Raw genomic sequence first — 18,312 nt, 5'->3', positions numbered from 1 at the left:
GGAAAAATAAATAAATCAGTAAAAGCCAAATGTGAGAGGAAAACAATAAGTGCTAGAGGAATCACAGCAGAAAAATATTTCCTTGAAGAAAAGTTCAGGAAAGTTTCAGGAAAGAGGTCAAACCAGTGCTGACCTTTAAATATAAAAAAAAATGATTTTGAAATCTTAAAATACTACCCAGACAAGGAAATAGAATTAGTAGATTTAGGCATGGACTTAGTTCATGGAGGAAAATGATAAAGAAATTGACTGGAAGAGATAGGCTTCATTCCAGCAAATGAGAGTATGGAGCAATAGGGTCCATAGGTAACACAGGACTACAGGGGAACAACTGTTAGGAGTATAAGATAAAACCTAATAAACAGCACTTGAAAGAGGCTCTAATTCTCAGCACAGAAGGTGTCATAAAATAATCCTTTGTGTAATACCAAGAATATTTCACTGTGGAAATTCTACTTTATAATATAGATAATGGTTTTTCAATCAAGAATAAGACAAGACAGAAAGTGTGTCAAAATTACACTCAGAACTCTTTCATATAACTTGTACCTGTGTTTGGTGTCTAAAACAGCCCTTTAAACCCATGTGTCAGAATCTCTGGAGGGGAATGTAGTATGTCTAACAGAAAAAAGCTCTACATACACTCTACTTCGGATGAGAACCACAGCAGAAGGGCTTTGAAAGACCACGTGATGACGTCTTTAATCAACAACACACTGCAGGACCAATATATTTCCTTACCCCAATGTGCCTGACATTTAGATGTACAGAGTAGCTCTCCCCACATCCTACTGTTCTCACCAAATACATGGTATGGTTTTGTTTTCATTCGCTGTGACAAAACCAAACATCTCAACCAGAAGAAAGCAACTGAAATTGAGCAATGTGACACCATGGGAACATAATAATATCAGCTGTCATTTAAAAAGCCAAACCAAAAAAAAAAAACCTACCCAAAAAAACAGTCAGAGGTCAGAGACACCACAGTTTTATAGCCTATGTTAACCTTCCATGACATAGTTTTTTGCATCATCTCTTGGCATTACTGTATCTCTTGAAAGATCTAGTAAATGGAAGGAAAATTCTCTCATTGAAAGGGTATCAAATAGAAACATACAGAACCAAATGAGCTCATCTTACTATTTATCTAGTAAATGAGTATTTCATTTACTCTAAGGTTTAGTGGAGCATTTAGGGCTCTTGTCTTTGTCTTTTGTTTATCTTTACAGAACTTAGAATTTTCTGGGTTGAAATGCAGGGAAATACATAACTATAAAGTGGCACATGCTATGGATACGCAGAAAATACCACATCTTGAATTGAGATTACCCATGGCTCTGCTAGTTATTAGGGACCAAAGAAACAAGACTCTCTTCATATTCCTTTCTTAGGACACTTGAGAAGGCAAATTCAATTAGAAAAAAGAAAATGGTGGAGAAGTTCTAAGCAAATATCTCATGTCCTTGCTTCTAGGATACATGCTTTCCATATGAATATTGCTAAAATCAGGATCCCTCTTTCCATAGGCAAATATATTTGATATAGAAGCTTCTCCCTAATGATGCAACTGATGACATCTTAAAGTGTATATCATCTTAGAATCAAGAAAACTCTTTTTTATAAATCATAGTACAAAGCAGAGAATTTGCATGTGGGTTTGTGAGGGCACAGAGTCAAGACTGGACAGTCCATGGGCAGGTTGATGAGTGAATTCTGTGGCTTTTTTTTCCCACTTCCAGCCTTCAACTACAAGCCCAGTTGATGTGACTACGGTAAAGCATTCCTGACAAAGCCTCCTTACAGCCATTTATGACGAGCTCTGCCTCACATGTGGAGGATTATCCATGAGAGATATGAAGGGATGTGAGCAATGTCCAACACTGAAAAGCCAGAAGCATAATGCAGAGCTCTGACTTGATCCCAGAAGGAAGAATTACCTCTGCCACTCCCACCTCTCATTCATGTAGTCACTTATCAATCCATTTATGACAACGTAAACTTTTTTCTCTTGTTTGTGTCATGAAAACAAATATCAAGTCAACTGCTGGTATTATTTTGGGAACAGAATGCTGTTTTAGAGAGAAAAATGACCCAGAGAAAAAGTGTCAGGATACAAGGACCTGGATTTTCACTCTAGCTTCTTCATCTGGGCTTTATACAAATGATTTAACCTTGTCCTGACTTCTTTTGATGGTCCCTAGCTAAGAACACCCAACAGAGAAAAATAAAACACTGACTCACTTCCCAGGGATGTTTTAAGTAGAAATAAGTAATATTTTCAAAGGCTTTTCATTACTATTATTAAAGTTTGGAATTTGAAAATCAAAATGGCTAAATTTCCTTTAAGTTACTTGCTTCTATAAAGGCACAATGCTCTTGGGTTTAATAGAGAATTCATCAGAGACCAAAGCAGAATCTGCAATGGTGAGAGGGTTGGGGGAGCAGAATAGAGCCTGTGGAAAAGGAAATAGCCACAGAAACCAAATCTGAAAGTTCATATGAAAGATACACCACCAACTATGAGCTACTTTAAGCAAAAAGCTTCCTTTCAAATACAAAGCTTCTTAACCACTGTCCATAGTCAATCCTGAATTTACATGATGGTAAAATTCACAGGGGCTTACCAGGTGGTGCTAGTGGTAAAGAATCCACATGCCAAAGCAGGAGACGTAAGAGACATGGGTTCAACCCCTGGGTCGGGAAGATCCCCTGGAGAAGGGCACAGCAACCCTTTCCAGTATTCTTGCCTGGAGAATCCCATGGACAGAGGCGCCTGGCAGGCAAGCTCACAGAGTCTCAAAGAGTCAGACACAACTGAAGTAACTTAGCACGCAAGCATGCAAAATTCACAGATCCAAAGCTTAGCAGCTGCCTAGATCTGAAAAATTGAACTTTCATTTATGAGATTGTGCCAAGAACTGTTTTTGAGAAACAAGGCGAAGGGTAAAGAGCTATAAATTTAAAAAGGCAAATAGCAGTCAATTGCCTTGTGACCACTTTAAAGCCATTAATATAAATATAGATTTTTCTCCCCGAGGAAAAATGTGAGAAGCAATCATGATTGGATAGTCTCCATGTGGGGAAAAAGCCCTAACTGTGTAAATTAACCAGTTATCAGTAGATCAAGAATCAGATTCAATCATGGAAACACTTCTGCAACTAGGAATGACTTTAACAAAATCAATCTTATTCAAGGTGAAGAGGAAAGTTTGAAAGTTCAAAGCACACATAAGGGCTCCTTCTCCTTAATTACTAACCTTAATTACTAACCAAAATAGTGGGAAACACTCTTTAATTAAAATGTTACACTAGAAACTATTTAATGCAAAACAAGGCAGTAAAGGAGGAACAGAGAAACAGGAGCTATATAGAAAATAAATAGCAAAATAGCAAATGCAGCTCCAACTATGTCAATAATATCATTAAATGTAAATGAATTAAGCAACTCAATCAAAGTCAGAGATTGTCAGACTGGATTAAAAACAAGGTCCAACTATTTGCTGTGCAAACACTATAGATTCAAAGATAAAAAGTTCTGAAAGTAAAAAGACAGGGAAAGATACATGATGCAAAAAACAACCACAAGAAAGCTGGAGTAGCTACATTAATATCAGCCAAACTAGATGCAAAGACAAACAAAAAAGTTACTAGAGAATAAAGGTATTTTATAACAATAAAATGGTCAATCTGTCAGAAACACAACAGTTATAAACACATGCATTTAACAATAGAACCCCCAAAATATACAAAAACTGACAGAACTGAACGGGGTATAAATGACTCAACAGTGTTTGTTATTTCTTTCCAGAAGGACAGAAAAGTTAGAGAAGATCAAAAGAGAAATAGTATTGAAAAATACTATGAAACAAGTAAGACCTGACAGGCATGTACAGAATGCTCTAACCAACAACTGAAGAGTATGTATTCTTCCCAAGCACACACAAAAATTTCTTTAGGATCTGCTATATGCTGGATGGAGAGGGAAATGGCAACCCACTTCAGTCTTCTTGCCTAGAGATTCCCATGGACAGAGGAGCCTAGTGGGCTGCTGTCTATGGGGTCGCACAGAGTCAGACACGACTGAAGCGACTTAGCAGCAGTAGCAGCAGCATATGCTAGATGATAAAACAAGCCTCAATAAACTTTCTAGATGAAATCATACAAAGTGTGTCTGCCAACTAGAATAATGGAATGAAATAATCAATATAAATCAATAACAAAGGAATTCAGAACACTTGCATATATGTGCACATTAAGTAACACCTTTCTAAATTATCAGTGGATCAAAGAAGAAAAAAGAGAAATTAAAATCTTTTAAGATGAATGAAAATAAAAGCATAACATACTAAAACATGGCATGCAAATAAAGCAATGCTTAGAAGAATATTTATAGTTAGTAATGTCTATATTTTTTTAAAAAATCTCAAATCAGTCATTTGCCTTTCATCTTAAGATACTGGAAAAAGCAGATCACATAAAGGCAAAGCATGCAGAAGGTAGGAAATAATAAGCATTACACTGGAAGTTAATGAAATAGGGAAGAGAAAAGCAAAAGAGAAAAATCACGAGAACAAAACGTGGTCTTTGAAAGGACAATGTTAGCAAAACTTTGGGCTACCCGACCAGGAAAAAAAAAAAAGAGAGAGAGAGAGAAGACTCAAATTACTAAAATCAGGAATGAAAGAGGAAATATCACCACTGATCTCAAAATATTCAAAAGGATTATAAGGAACTACTGAGAACTCATTATATAACTTTTAAAAATGGACAAATACAGAACAGACTTTGGGACTCTGTGGGAGAAGGCGAGGGTGGGATGTTCTGAGAGAATAGCACTGAAACATGTATATTATCAAGAGTGACACAGATCACCAGCCCAGGTTGGATGCATGAGACAAGTGCTCAAGGCTGGTGCACTGGGAAGACCCAGAGGGATGGGATGGGGAGGGAGGCGGGAGGGGGGATCGGGATGGGGAACACATGTAAATCTATGGCTGATTCAGGTCAATGTATGGCAAAACCCACTACAATATTGTAAAGTAATTAGCCTCCAACTAATAAAAATAAATGAAAAAAAAGTAAAAAATAAAAAAATAAGAAAATCTTAGGAAACTATATTCTGTAGTTCCAGGTGAGGTGTATTATCAAACTCATTCTGTAGTTTTATACTGGGCAATTATTCTGGCCATAGCTTATTTGAATAATAAAATTGCTTTGTTTTTTAAGATACTTTAAAAATCAGATTACAGGTATAAATTCTGGTGAGATGCATGTGAAAGAGGGTTAATTTTTTTCTTAATAGAAAACAAATGTGATGACTAAAGATCAAATTATCATTTAAAAAATAAAAAATAAATAAAAATAAAAATGGACAAATATATAACTTTTAAAAATGGACAAATATATAACTTTTAAAAATGAACAAATTCTTAGACACAAACTAAAACTGGCTCAAGAAAAAAACAGAAATTCTAAACAGACCTATATAATTAAAGAAGTCACATTAATTACTTTAAAACTTCCCACAAAGAAAAACTTAGACACACATGGCTTCAGTGGTGAATTCTACTAAAGATTTTTTTTAATTAATAACAATTTTTCACAAATTCTACTCCTCCAAAAAAAAAGAGGAAGAAAACAGTTCCCAAGTAACTCTATGAGTTGTCATTTTGCTAACAAACCAGACAAAGACACTGCAAGAAAACTATAGACCAATGTATTCTACTTATATAGGCTTGTATAGTCTCAAAAAGTCTCAATAAAATAACATCAAACCAAACCCAGCAATGTATAAAAAGGATGATACATGACCAAGAAGAATTTGTTTCAGGAATGCAAGGTTGGTTTAACATTGAAAACTCAGTGTAATACTTCATATTAACTGGGGGGAGAAAAGGACAAAAACCAAATGATCACCTCAACAGAACCAGAAAAAACTAACACATTTCCATGATAAAAACACTCAACAAACTAGGCATAGAAGGAACTTCCTCAATCTGATAAAAAGCATTTACTAAACAAACAAATTTTTTAAAAAACCCTCAGCTAACATTATATTTAAAGATGAAAGACTGAATACCTTCCTCCTAAGATCAGAACTAAGAAAAGAATATCAACTCTTGCTGCTTCTACTCACTGTAGTACTGCAAGTTCTAGCCAGAGCTATTAGGTAAGCAAGAGAAATAAAAGGCATATAGATCAGAGAGGAAAAAGAGAATCAATCTCCATGTGTAGACAAGATGATCTTATACATGGAGTATCCTAAGAAATCCATTAGAAAACTGTTAAAACTAATAAATGAGTTTATAATGTCATAGGGTACAAGAATGATATACAAAAATCAATGTGTTTCTATCTAACAGCAATGAGCAATCAAAAATGAAATTAAGAAAATGATAGTAATAAGTAGAATAAAATACTTAGCCATAAGTATAAAACTCGTACTCTGAAAATTATTAAACATAGATGAAGAAATTGAAAATATCTAAATAAATGCAAAGACGACTATATTCATGGGTAAAGACTAACTATCTTTAAGATGGCAACATTCCCCAATTGATGTACAGAATCATCACAATCTCTGCCAAAACCCCAGCTGAATTTTTGCAAAATTTGATGAGTGAATCTGCAAATTCATATAAAAATGCAAAGGACCCAGGACAGTCAAGGCAAGCTTGAGAAAAAGAAGAACAAAATAGGAGGATTCATACATCTTGATTTCAAAGATTTCCACAAAGCTAATGTAAACAAGACAGTGTGGCACTGGCATAAGCTTAGACATATAGATCAATGGAATAAAATTAATAAAATTAAATTAATTAAGAATAAAATGAATTATAATTAACACTTTAAATTATTAAAAATAAATCCTCATATTTACAGTCAATTGATTTTCAAAAAGAATATAAGACAATTCAATGGGGGAAAGTCTTTTCAAGAAATAGTGCTGGGACAGCTGTATAACCACATGTAAAAGAATGAAGTTGAACCTCTTCCTTATACCATACACAAAACTTAACTCCAAATGTATATTATATGTAAATATAAGAGCTAAAGCTACAAAGATCCTAAAAGAGGGTTAAATCTTAGTGACCTTGGGCAAGGCAAAGCTTTCTCAGATACAGTGCCCAAAGTATAAGTGACTAGGTAAAAAACAGATAAATTAGGCTTCATCAAAATTAACACCAGTTGTTTTAACTGGTTTTATTTTTTTTTTTTCATTTATTTTTATTAGTTGGAGGCTAATTACTTTACAATATTGTAGTGGTTTTTGTCATACATTGACATGAATCAGCCATGGAGTTACATGTATTCCCCATCCCGATCCCCCCTCCCACCTCCCTCTCCACCCGACTCCTCTGGGTCTTCCCAGTGCACCAGGCCCGAGCACTTGTCTCATGCATCCAGCCTGGGCTGGTGATCTGTTTCACCCTAGATAATATACATGATTCGATGCTGTTCTCTCTAAACATCCCATCCTCGCCTTCTCCCACAGAGACCAAAATTCTGTTCTGTACATCTGTGTCTCTTTTTCTGTTTTGCATATAGGGTTATCATTACCATCTTTCTAAATTCCATATATATGCGTTAGTATACTGTATTGGTCTTTATCTTTCTGGCTTACTTCACTCTGTATAATGGGCTCCAGTTTCATCCATCTCATTAGAACTGATTCAAATGAATGGAAGCAACCTAGATGCCCATCAGCAGATGAATGGATAAGGAAGCTATGGTATATATACACCATGGAATATTACTCAGCCATTAACTGGTTTTATTAAAGGGGGCTTTGAAAGGGGCTCCTCAGGTGTTGCCAGTGGTAAAGAACCCGCCCGCCCACCAATGTAAGAGACATAAGAGACACAGGTTCAGTCCCTGAGTGGGGAAGATTCCCTGGAGGAAGGCACAGTAACTCATTCCAGTATTCCTGCTTGGAGAATCCCAAGGACAGAGGAGCCTGACAGGCTGCAGTCCTTAAGGTCGCACAAAGTCGGACAAGACTTATTAGCACACACATGCTTTGAAGGATATCTTCAAAAGACAATCCACAGAATGGGAGAATATTTTTACAAATCATAAATATGATGAAACTTGTATCTAGAATATATAAAGGACCCTTACTACTCAATAATAAAAACAGCACAATTTAAAAATGAACAAAGGAGTTAAATAGATATTTCTCTGAGGAAGCCATGCAAATGGTAAATATGCACATGAAAAGATGCTTGGGCATCAGTCATTAGAAAAATGCAAATCAAAATCACAATGACATACTACTTCAGACACACTGTGAAAGCCACTCAGTCAGTCAGTTCAGCCGTTCAGTCGTGTCCCACTCTGCGACTCCGTGGACTGCAGCACGCCAGGCCTCCCTGTCCATCACCAACTCCTGGAGTTTACTCAAACTCATGTCCATTGAGTCAGTGATGCCATCCAACTATCTCATCTTCTGTCGTCCCCTTCTCCTCATGCCTTCAATCTTTTCCAGCATCAAGGTCTTTTCCAATGAGTCGGCTCTTTGCATCAGGTGGCCAAAGTACTTTAAAAAGCTGAGCTTCAGCTTCAGCATCAGTCCTCCCAATGACTAGTCAGGATTGATTTCCTTTAAGATGGACTGGTTGGATCTCCTTGCAGTCCAAGGGACTCTCAAGAGTCTTCTCCAACACCACAGTTCAAAAGCATCAATTCTTCAGCGCTCAGCTTTCTTTATAGTCCAACTCTCACATTCATACATAACCACTGAAAAAACCATAGCCTTGACTAGACAGACCTTTGTTGGCAAGGTAATGTCCCTGCTTATTAATATGCTGTCTAGGTTGGTCATAACTTTCCTTCCAAGGAGCAAGTGTCTTTTAATTTCATGGCTGCAATCACCATCTGCAGTCATTTTGGAGCCCAAAAAAATAAAGTTCCTCACTGTTTCTACTGTTTCCCCATCTATTTGCCATGAAGTGATGGGACCAGATGCCATGATCTTAGTTTTCTGAATGTTGAGTTTTAAGTCAACTTTTTCACTCTCCTCTTTCACTTTCATCAATAAGCTCTTTAGTTCTTCTCACTTTCTGCTATAAGCATGGTGTCATCTGCATATCTGAGGTTATTGATACTTCTCCCGGCAATCTTGATTCCAGCCTGTGCCTCATCCAGCCCAGCGTTTCTCATGATACTCATTATACTCAGCATATACGTTAAATAAGCAGGGTGACAATATACAGCCTTGAGGTATTCCTTTCCCAATTTGGAACCAGTCTGTTGTTCCATGTCCAGTTCAAACTGTTGCCTCCTGACCTGCATACAGATTTCTCAAGAGGCAGGTCAGGTGGTCTGGTATTCCCACCTCTTTAAGAATTTTCCACAGTTTCTTGTGATCCACACAGTCAAAGGCTTGGGCATAGTCAAACCAGAGATCAAATTGCCAAAAGCTGTTGGATCATTGACAGCCACTCAGTTGTGTCCAACTCTTTGCAACCCCATGGACTGTAGCTTGCCACGTTCCTCTGTCCACAGGATTCTCCAGGCAAGAATGCTAGAGTGGGTAGCCATCTCCTTAAGATAGGCATAATTAAAAAGACAGATAGTAACAAGAGTTGGCAAGAATGTGAAGAAATTGGAATCCTTACATATTATTAGTACTAGAGTATTTGTAAAACAGTGCAGCCCCTCTGGAAAACTGTTTGACAGTTCCTCAAAATGTTGGAGTTATGATATGACCCAGGAATTCTACTTGTAGGCATATACTCTAGAAAAATGAAAACATAATCCAAAAAAGAAAAAAACACAGTCCACATAAAATCTTTTAGATTAAAGTTCATAGCAACATTATTTGTAATAGCCAAAAAGGTAGAAATGACTCAAACAACCATAAACTTGTCAAGGGATAAACAAAATGTTATATATCCACACAATGTAATATTATTCAACATGAAAAAGTCACCATATATTGACATGCTATATAACACAGAGAAATCTTAAAAATATGTTAAGAAGCCAGACACAAAAAGGCCAACTATTATATCACTCTATTCATCTGAAACATCCAGAATAGGAAAATTCATAAAAACAGAAAGGAGATGAGCAGTTGCCTTAGACTGGGAGGTCAGAGAGGAAATGGGGTGTGATTGCTGATGGGTACATGATCTTTTTTAAGGGATGATGAAAGTATCCCAAAATGGATTGTGGTGACAGTTTCATAATTCTATGAACATACTAAAAACCGGAGCTACACACTTTAAATGAGTGAATTATACGATGTACAAATTATATCTCCATAATGCTCTGTGTGTGTGAGAGAACTCATTTTTCACATCATAACCTAATTGTTGTACCAGTCTTTCAAATCCCTTTCTGCTCCATAATTAGATTTCACACTACCTCCTTCTCCTTTCAAAATTTTATCCAACTGTATGAGTTATCCCTGGCTGTGTAACAAACTACCTCCAAATTTAGCATCTTAAAACAGCAAACATAATTATTTCACAGTTTGTGTGGGCCAGGACTCTGGCAGTGGCTTAGCTGCGTCCTCTGGCTCAGCCTCTCGGCATCTGCCAACACTGTAGCCATCTAGGTTTGACTCAGAAAGAATTTGCTTCCGACTCACCCACAAGGCTGTTGCAACACTTCAACTCCTCGCTGGCTGTTGACTGGAGACATCACATCAGCTCCCTGCCACAGGGGCCACCAGGGCCACGGGGCAGCTCATCACCTGTCGGTGACTTCCTTCAGAGAAAGTGATGGTGCAACAGAGAGAGCAGGTCGGAAGTCAGGCTCTTGGCAATGGAGCCCCATCACTTTTGCTGTACTCTGTTCCTTAGAAGTGAGTCACCAGACTCAAGGCCACACGTAACAGAGGGCATTACACACGGGCATAAATAGCAGAAATGGGAGTCAACGGGGCCGTCTCAGGGGCTGCCTACCACAGCACCTCACCCCCTTCAACCCAGGCAGCACTGTTTCCTCACCAACTCACAAGCACATTTCACTCATTCCTGCCCCTGTGCCTTTACTCTTAACTAACTTTACCCCTTCCTTTAATACCTTAACCAATTCAAAGCCAGACAATAATTCAAGAGGGAGCTCACATTCCACGTGTTCCATGAAACTTTCCCTGATTACCCTTTATTACTCTCAACTCCTTCATGTTTTATAATTATACTACATAATTTGCCCCTTAATTACCTACGGCCTGGCCTTATTAGTCAATGTTTCTTCTGACAGCATATGCTTCACCTGAGAGTCTGTAACACGTGCAGCATCTTGGGACTCACTCCATCTCTACAGAATCAGAATCTGCATTTTAACAAGATTCCCAGTGATTTTCATGCACATAAAAGTCTGGGAAACATCACTGGGCTATATCATCCATCACTTTACCTGTGTAGGTCTCATATCCCTGACTACATTGTAAGTATTATACTTGGGGGACTATTGGCATTTCTTATATCTCTTCTGCTCTTAAACACACACACGTACACATACATACACACCACACACTTAAGCATATTAAACAGTCTAGTGCTGAACACATCATAGAAGAATGTAAGTTAAACCTGCTGAAAAAGAAACACCACTGTGAACTGACTTGAGTTTTAAAAGATTAGAACACGTAGATGAATCAAAAGATCCCAACTATAATCACCTCTGCTATTCACCAGTGTGACTTAAAGCAGGTCACTTAATTATTTTGCATTTCCATTTCTTTTTTAAATATATATTTATTTGGCTGTGCCAGGTCTTAGTTGCAGCACATAGGATCTGTTTTTTTCAGTTGTACCATGCAAATTCTTAGTTGTGGTATGTGGGATCTAGTTTCCTGACCAGGGATTGAACCCAGGCCCCCTGCATTGGGAGCATGGAGTCTTAGCTACTGGATCACCAGAGAAGTCCCTGCATTTCCAATTCTTTATCTGAAAAACCTTTCCCAGCATCAGGGTCTTTTCCAATGAGTCGACTCTTTGCATCAGGTGTCAAAAGTAGTGGAGCTTCTGCTTCAGCATCAATCTTTCCAATGAATATCCAGGGTTGATTTCCTTTAGGGCTGACTGGTTTGATGCTGGGAAAGATTCAAGGTAAAAGAAGAAGCGGGCAGCAGAGAATGAGATGTTTAGATAGCATCATTGATTCAATGTACATGAATCTGAGCAAACTCTGGGAGATCGTGAAGGACAGGGAAGCCTACCGTGCTGCAGTGCATAAAGTCACAAAGAATCAGACACGACTAGCAACTAAACTCACACACATCTGAAAAGTTAGGGGATTAACATGGGTTCTCCAATTTCCAATCCATTTCAAAATACTTACTGATCCACAATAAAATTAGAAAGAATATAATTTGATATTGCTCAAGGAGTAAGAAAGCATTTTGGAATCTTTTTGAGTCTAAATGTCATCAAGAAGAACATCAGTAATTCCTGCATTGTTGATGTGGAAAAGGTTGCTTAGTCCAGGATCATTTAAGAAAAACCAGGTAACTATATGTCCTATAGTTTATTCCTCTCATAACTTACACACCGTGCCAAATGTTTCCTCAATTGAAATATAAATTGTTAAAGCTTAAAATAAAGTTTTGGCTGGAGAACAGAGGGCTAGCTAGGAGGACAAATGAAATCTCCCCAATTTGACACTCTGGGAATGTCCCACACTATTTAACTCTACCCTAAGAAAAAAGACAAGCACTGAGAGACAAGGACTTTGACTTCAAAATAAAGTTATGAATTTCCATCTGGGCTTCAACATCTTCTACTATAAAAAGAGGAGTTGGATTTGTCATCCAAAGCAGCAGAACTAGTCTGAGTGAATAAGAGCAGACACCTAAATAAATTGTTTTGTTCTTTTTTTAAGGCAGTCAATTGAATTTCTTCTCCTCCCCCTAAGGAAGCAAGGTCCAATCCCACCCGCAGAGTTTAAAACTGGCATTTCCCCTAAGAACCTGGACTCCAGTTACATCTTATCTTTTGATCTCGAAATCTCTTCAAGTTCAAGGGCTCAACCTGCTCTTCAGGAATAAAGGATTGTACTTGCCCCGTCACCGCACCTGCCCCTTGTTCCCTTTGCTTTGTCCGAGCCTCCCTCCTCCCGGAGAGGGGAACACTTCCCCAAGGGGATCTGTTTACTGCACACATTTTTTCAAGGTTCTTTATTGCCAGAACAAGGCCTGGGTGTGGAAAATTGGCATCACTGTGATACAAAAACTGAGCATTTGTGGGTGGGAGAGTGAAGAGCTGTGGTTTGAGCTGAGAGGCTGAGTTATGGGGCCACACATGCTCCCACACTTATTTGTTTAAAATGCATCACAGCCCTTCCTTCCTGCAGGACTGCTCCAAAAGACAGAGTCCAGCTACCTACCTTCAGATTTATGAGAGGAATGATGGTAATGATGATGATAATAACAGTAATAACACTGGTAATTGGTGCTGTCGGCTGCCCCTGAACAGAAACATATTTTTGGTTTCTGTCCTCAGGCTCCAAAGTGTTTCACATGATGCAAATTGGCTAAGTGTACTCAGTATTTTGGCATTTTCATTTAATCTAACTGCCCACTCCCCCATCTTGGCATTGACTTGCACTTTGAAATGGTATTGTTGTTCCTGTGAAAACTGGACAGGAAGAACTATTACCAGACTCTGAGATCATTCAGGGCACACTGGTTCCAAGAGAATCATTATCCCAGAAGCACAAAGTCAACAGTAAACAAGAGAGCTCAAAATCCACCTAAAGAAAAGAACTCATGTACCCTTCCGGCAGGTAAATTGTACCTGCCACCAAACACTGCTTTGGTAACACTGTCCTGAAACACTGTCCTGAAACTGCTGAATCTGCCAAGCTCAGGCACCTGGTCAGAAATGGCAGAGCCACCAGAGAGCAAAAGGGTGAGCGAGAATAACCCTGGTTCAGGGATAGGGACCTGGGTTCTAGTCTCAGTTCCACCACTAACTCTGAACTTGAGCCAGTGGTTTCTCCTCCCATGCACTCATGAGTTCATTCAATCCATGAAATGAGTTGAACACCACCGTATTTCTCAACTTGTCTATAAATATCTCGCAGGACACTTGTTAAAACTACAGATTTCTATCCTGCTTCCCTGGAGACTGGTCTTACAGTGAGGTCTAGGAATCTACATCTTAACAGATGACCCAGGAAAGCCTCCAGAAAGGCAAATGTATGAGACATTGAACCACACGATAACTGAAATCTCTCCCAGGTCTGCAGAAACCAGTTAATTAATGGTCACTATTAAGCTTCCACTCCCTACAAAGCCCAGCTAGATCCTGGAGATGATAAGAATAATAGCTGCCATTTATACAGTGCCAGCCACTATTCTAAATGCTTTGCATATGTGAACTATTTTCATCTTCACAACAACCCTGTGAGGCAGGTACTATTATTAACTTTATTTAAAGATGCAGAAACAGATGCATGGAGATGAAGTGATTGGCTAAAGGTGACCTGGCCAATCAGGAACTAGGGTTGGGATTCAAAGTCAGGCATCCAGCTCCAGGGCCAGGCCCCCTGCAGATGATGCACAGTTCAGAATCTCCAGTCTTAGGCAGAAAGCAGTAAGAAAAGCCCTGTAGCAACTAATAAAGCAATTTGACAATTGTCTACTTCATCTGCATCAATGTTTCAGGAGCCACGTATGGGAGAAACAGGGAGGCCAAGAAGGCAATGCTCTGGGCCCTAACTTCAACCTGAGCAAACTGAGTTTTATCAGTTTCATTGACCAAATTCTATGCCAGATTTCATCTTGAGGGAAAAAAGAGTTCTTATAATTAAAAATCATTCATCGAGGTCTCCTCCTTCAGACAGATGAGAAAAGTGACCTTAAAGGATTTGAGCAACCTTTCCAGAATCACACAAGAGGGCCCTGTCTCTTACCTGGAAAGGCCTGGGTTTCCTGACTTCTTTCTCAGAGTTAAAATCAACTTGTCAACCTGACAGACTTCAACCATTAAAATTAATATACATTAACAAAGAGCCATCAGAGAACTGAAGATATCAAGGCAGCAGCATTTGAAAGGTGGCATTCTCAGTGACACAGATGCAAAGGAAGGTGACCCAGATCAATGGCTGCGTCCACCCTACAGGAACTGTGAGGTCAAAATCTGTGATGGTCCCCTCCAGTAACTAGAGCATCATCAAAAATTAGGGAAAAAGCCCAACCAACCTGTGTTGAAGTGGAAGGATGACTAGAACTGGAGTTAGAGGACCTGCATATAAACTCAAGCTATGCTACTTCCTACTTGGGTAATAACATGAGCAATCAGACAAGCCACTAAAAGGAGGCTTTCACAAGACCCCTCATGTCAACAAGTCTACCACTACAAAGATGTGCAATAAAAGGAGTCTTCCAACTCACAGCTTGGTTTTACTTGCTGGACCTTATGAAACAAAAGGAATCTAATACAATTATTATACCATGATGTTGAGAGCATGGCTGACCACTTAAAGGAGGACTGGAGACCAGAGTCCTCAGGAAATTTCCCTGGACTCCCCCTTTCCTTGAACTTCTGTGGCCATGATGATAAATAATAAAAAAAATAATAAAGTATGTGTAGGTACTGATGAGCTCCAAGCAGATGCTGTGATCATTATCACTGCAATTCTGTAAATAACTCAGTTTTACCACCCAGACACCACCCAAGGTCACCAGAGGTTTAAAATTAATGGACACCTTGGCATGAAAATCAGTCTTGCTGATACCACACCCTTGCTCTCTTCTGCCACTGGATAGCAGGCATTGAGGGAGTTGCATATCAGCCTAAGAGCAGATTGCAGAGGAAAGGTACTTCTATAGAAAACCAAAGAAGTGCCATCAACTGAAAGAAGTTTCACTGCAAACCAGGCCAATATGTATCTCCTCTCTGGGCCAATCTGAGAGTTCTCAGAAGGAATAACCGATCCATCTTCCTCCATCCTGAATTTCCATCATTCATTCTGTTGACAAATGGATCAAGTGTTGACTTAGTCTATTCAGGCTGCTATAACTAATTACTATAGACTGGATAGCTTGAAAACATGAGACATCTATTTCTCACAGTTCCAGAAGCTGGAAGTCCAAGATGAGGGTGCCGGTATGATCAGGATCTGGTGAGGGCCCTCATCTGGGGCTAAAGACTGCTGATTTCTCATTGTATCCTCACATGGCAGAATGAGTGTGACATAAAAATATTTTCAAGCAAATATAAAACTGAGTATTGTCCTCTAACAGTTGCTGGTTAAAGGATATATTTCAAGAACAGGGAAAATTATACAGAAAGAAAATCTGAAATAGAAGAAGAAACAGTGAGCAAAGAAAATGCTAAGTATATTAAAATTTTGAACACAGGCTGTATAAAACACGACTACTAATGAGGGATAGTAAAAATCATGATTTAGCACTAAAATAACGGAAAATATAACATATAAACCAGGAGGTTGTGATTGGCAATTGGTGTTCAAGCTTTCTGAAGTCTTTGTATTGTTAAGAAGTATGTATCTGCAGTTCAGCTCTATATGTCAATAAGTGTATAAGAACTTTGCTTAATAAAATAACCTCTCAGATGCAATGAGTAAATCCTACAGACAAAATAAATACCACAAGCTGGATCTCACCAAAGAAGGAAAAGAAGACAGTTGATAAGAAGGAAGTGTAGAGGGAAGTGGGAGGGGGGATCGGGATGGGGAATACGTGTAAATCTATGGCTGATTCATATCAATGTATGACAAAATCCACTGAAATGTTGTGAAGTAATTAGCCTCCAACTAATAAAAAAAAAAAAAAAAAAGAAGGAAGTGTAAAGTGTGGGGGGAGGAAAGGAAAACTCATTCTGAAAGTTCACTTAATAACAGAATCCTTAGAAAAGAACAGTTCAGGGCATCAGCAAGGTGAGAGAATAGAAGGTTCCCAGCTCACATCCCCCCATGGAAATGATGATTTGGTAACCATCCATGGACAAAAGTCCCTTTGCGGGAGATTTGGAATCCAGGTAGGAGTTTGGAAAACTCTGGTGGAGCCCATCACTAAAGAGGACTGCTTGGAGAAGTCAGGCACGTGGCCCAAGGGCCGGCTTTCTGATTGTGGTCCTAAATATGGGTCCTCATCCCCCTGGAACTTGGCTCCAGTGCTGCTCTGCCATGGTCCAGGAGCAGTCCTGCACCCCTGGTAACAGCCAGTCATCTACAAACCCAGCTGTGAGCCCAGAAGTAGCCCCAAGCCTAAGTTAGCAGAAGGAAGGAAACAGTAAGGATTAGAGCAGAAATAAATAAAATAAAGAATAGAAAAACAATACAAAAAATTTAAAACCAAGAGTTGGAGTTTGAAACATAAGCAAAATTGACACACCCTTGGCTACACCCAGAAAAAGAGAGAATAATCAAATAAAATCAGATATAAAAGAGAAGACATTATAATAGATGCCTCAGAAATAAAAATGATCGAAAGGTACTATTATGAAAAATTATACTCTAACAAAGTGGACAGATGAGACAGCCAAATTCCTAGAATCATACAACCTATGAAAACTGAATTAAAAAGAAATAGAAATCCTGCCTAGATCAAAAGGAACAAAGGGGATTAAATCAGCAATCAAAAAACCTCCCAAAAAAGAAAAGCTTCACACTAGAGCTTTACAGGTGAATTCTACAAGCATGCAAAGAAGAAGAATTAATACCAGTTATTCTCAAACTCTTCCAAAAAGGGGGGGGGGGGTGGAAATACTTCCAAACTCATTTTATGAGGCCAGCAGCATCCTTATACTAAAGTGAAAGATATCACAAGAAAATAAAACTATAAGCCTATATCCCTAACGAACATAGATGCAAAAATACTCAATAAAACACTAGCAAATTGAATTCAACAGCACATTAAAAGAACTATATCTCATGACCAAGTGGAATTTACTCCCAAGATGCAAGGATAGTTCAACACAGGCAAATCACTCAACATTATACACTACATTAATAGAATGAAGGCTAGAAACCTCATGATCACCTCAAATAGATGCAGAAAAAGATTTTGACAAAATTCAAATCTAATCATTCAAAAACTTTCAAAACAAGTGTATAAGGAACTTAACCTCAACACACAAAAAAAAGAGCACATATGAAAAGCCCACAGCTAACATCATAATTAATGAGGGAAAACAAAGCTTTTCCTCTCACATTTAGTATAAGTCAAGGATAGCCGCTCTTTCCACTTTATTTAACATAGTAATGGAAGTCCTGGCCAGAGCAATTAGACAAGGAAAAGAAATAAAAAGCATCCAAACTGGAAAGGAAGAGTAAACTTATCTGTTTGCAGATGACATGATGATAAGTATAGAAAACTAACTATGCAAC

This window comes from Dama dama, chromosome 25 (assembly GCF_033118175.1).
Source record: "Dama dama isolate Ldn47 chromosome 25, ASM3311817v1, whole genome shotgun sequence".
In the NCBI taxonomy this organism is placed as follows: Eukaryota; Metazoa; Chordata; class Mammalia; order Artiodactyla; family Cervidae; genus Dama; species Dama dama.
The sequence above is the reverse complement of the archived record's forward strand: the minus strand, read 5'-3'. Positions refer to the sequence as shown.